The following is a 3,073-nucleotide window of genomic DNA, read 5'->3' as shown; positions in this document are numbered from 1 at the left end:
AAGATTGCAGCTCTGAGATCATTGATCTTTGCTTTTCTCAACTCCTGATCTAGTCTTATGACATAAGCTTTGTCAGACTCCAGATTGAATTCAAGTCCCTTAATACCAAGATATGTTCTGATCTGTGCAGTATTAGGCTTCATATCAACAATATCACCATTGTTATCTCTGTACTTTGGAACATATGTGCTGTTAGACTTAACAGAATAAAGCCTTTTCTGTCTCTGAATCTGTTCTTTTAAGTAGTTTGCAGCAGTCCCTGTTATTCTGTCATCCACTTGAAGTAAGAAAAGTACATGCTCCAATTCTTCAAAATACTTCAATGGAATGGCATTTTGTCTTATATGATAAACCCTACCATCTGTCATGAAATATAACATGATGTATTCTTTCAAGTAGGTATGGTAAACCATCTATACAGATTCCAGTTGATTCAATCTCTCAGGAGTTGCTCCAATACCTGGTTCACTCAAGGAAGTTGGATCATTGGTAGTGTTGTGTACTCTTCTTTCATCAGCACTTCCCAATCCAGTTTTATCTCTTGCTTCCTTTCCAGTGACTACTCTTGCTTCAAAACCACTTGCAGTAGTCTTCAAAGATTGAGTCTGTTTTGCTTTAGTGAATCCTGGTAGGAGTGTCTTTTATCTATTTTCTGATATCAAGTTAACTTGAGCTATATCAGAGGTTACTTGCTTCTTCTGAATATTAGAACTTACAATTTCTTGACTCTGAACAACTTGAGCCATGTCAGAGGTTGTTTTAAGAACTTTTCTTGAAGTCAGAGCAAGATCATTCTTTACATCAGTAATTTCTTCTTCCTCAGGAGGTACATAAACCTTGATAGGTTCACCAACCTTTTATTTACCCTTGGATCTTGGATCTATCTGTGGTTGTGATCTAGCCAATGTTGCTTCAGTATGTGTCCTTTCTTTGATCACAATGCCTTTGAGTTTTGGAAGTGACTTCTTACCAGAAGCTTCAGATTTAGATGTGACTTTCTCTGATTTAAGTCTGGCTTCTTCTTCCTTTAAACTTTCCAAGTCCATTCCTGGATTTTCTTGAAGAAATAACCGTCTTGACATTTCCTCATCAAGATCTAAAAGTTTATCAGAACTTAACTTTTTACCAGCAGCAGAACTTATTCTTTTCCCAGTATCAGAACTTGTCCTGTGACTAGCTTGTCTTGATGTGAATCCTCTACCTTGACTATGACCTCTACCCATTCCAGAGCTTCCTTGATCATCTTTTTCATTATCCTTTCCTGTCAGTGTCTTGTCAGTCTTGCATTTGGACTTAATCACTTTCTCCCCCTTTTTGGCATCAGCAGGTAGTAGAAGAGAGATAAGCAATTCCACTGAGGATTGGATTTCAGTTAGTTATGATTGCCGAGAAGCTTGATTTTTCAGAATTTCATCAATCTGAGCTTGTTGATGATCTTGAGTCTTCTCAATATAAGCAATCCTGTCAATGGTAGGTTGGAAGAACTTTTTCTTATCAATTTTCCAAACTTGTTCTTGTTTGATAAAGTTCTCCTGAATCTTGTGTAGCTCTGCATGAGTAGTTGAATGAAGACCTTGTAGATGTTTAGTACTCAATGCAGTGACCCTAAGCTGGGTTTTAAAAGCATCAGAATTTAACATTACATCAGCTTTAGTCAAGTGCTCAGCAAGATGTTTTTCAGTTGGAACATATGAAACTGAGTTCCATTCCTTAGTCCACTCCTGACCTGCAGGAGTTTCACTCCAAGGTACTGGTGCTTCCCCGGTAATAAACTGCTTAACCAATTCAGACTTAGGAAGAGTCTGTTGAGGAGTATGTCCGGAAGGACCTGCTGCATCAGTATCTACAATATGAGCAGTTGGAGCAGCATCACCAGTATCTCCAGCATGTGCAGCATCAGAACTTAAAGAATCAGTATCTTCTGATAAGACAACAGTGTGAGTAGCAATGGAGGCTTCAGCATCCTCTAATTGCTGATCTTGTTCTAAGTTCTGATCAACAGCCATATCCTGATGCTCACCTAAATTCTGATCATCAGCATCTTGATGCAGAGAAGGTGTTGTTGATAACTCTGGAGTTTGAACAGCATCAGTAACAGGTGTTATGGAAGGAATATTTGCTGTTGGAGCTTCTAAGAGAATTACTGCAGGCACAACCAAGTTTTGAACATCAATATCAGCACTTGTGCCTGGATCAACAGAAGACACAGAGGGTGTGTTAGCCTTTTCAGAAACAGCTTCCTGAGATGGAGTTGATGGAGAAGAAGTGACTGGAGCAAATTCCTTGTCTTGTGAGATCAGAGATTCCTGATCCCCTTCCTTAGCTGCTTCCTCTTCATCATCTGAAACTGGCCTTTTTGCCCTCTGTTTCTTGTATCTCGTTGTTGATTTGGATTCCTTGGGAGTTTCAGGAACTGTCATTCTTCTAAGCCGTTTGAGAAGCCTAGATCCCCCAATTCCAGAATCCTTCTGAGAAGTCACTTTCTCAGCTTCACCCACAACAGGTTCTGAAGAAGGAACATGTGCCTCAGTATCAGATTCATCTCTCAGTACAGTCCTCCTCCTCTTTTGAGGTGTTTGAGGAATAGTTTTTGTCCTCTTTGTCTTGGAGGATGAGGGTTGAACAGTCTGTGAAGTAGAGAGATAGGATTTGAGATAATTCCTGAGGGTAGGTTGAGTAGTATGAGTGGTAGGTGCTGAGGATGATGGTTTTTGGGTGTTTGTGGTTGGTTGGACATCAGAGTAAACAGATCTATAAGTATCAGGATCAGCATTTACTAGGATCTGTTTTACAGACGGAGGAATCTGTAATGGTCTAACCACTGTTTTCTTAGTATCAGCATATACCAGATCATTAAAGTATCGTTTTGCAACTCTAAAAGGTGGGGTTGAGGAACTGACTAATTGAGGTTCATCAGTACAAAAAGTATATAGAAGTTGACAGAATCTAGCAAAATAGACAATATTTCTATCCTCTGTCATCCTATCCCCAATAAAACCAATTATTCCAGTTGCAAAATCAAAATAAGTTTGATGAATAATAGCATACCCGATGTGCTGACTCAGAATTGGGA

Source organism: Apium graveolens, chromosome 8 (assembly GCF_009905375.1).
Source record: "Apium graveolens cultivar Ventura chromosome 8, ASM990537v1, whole genome shotgun sequence".
NCBI lineage: Eukaryota > Viridiplantae > Streptophyta > Magnoliopsida > Apiales > Apiaceae > Apium > Apium graveolens.
Note: the sequence above shows the minus strand (reverse complement) of the source record.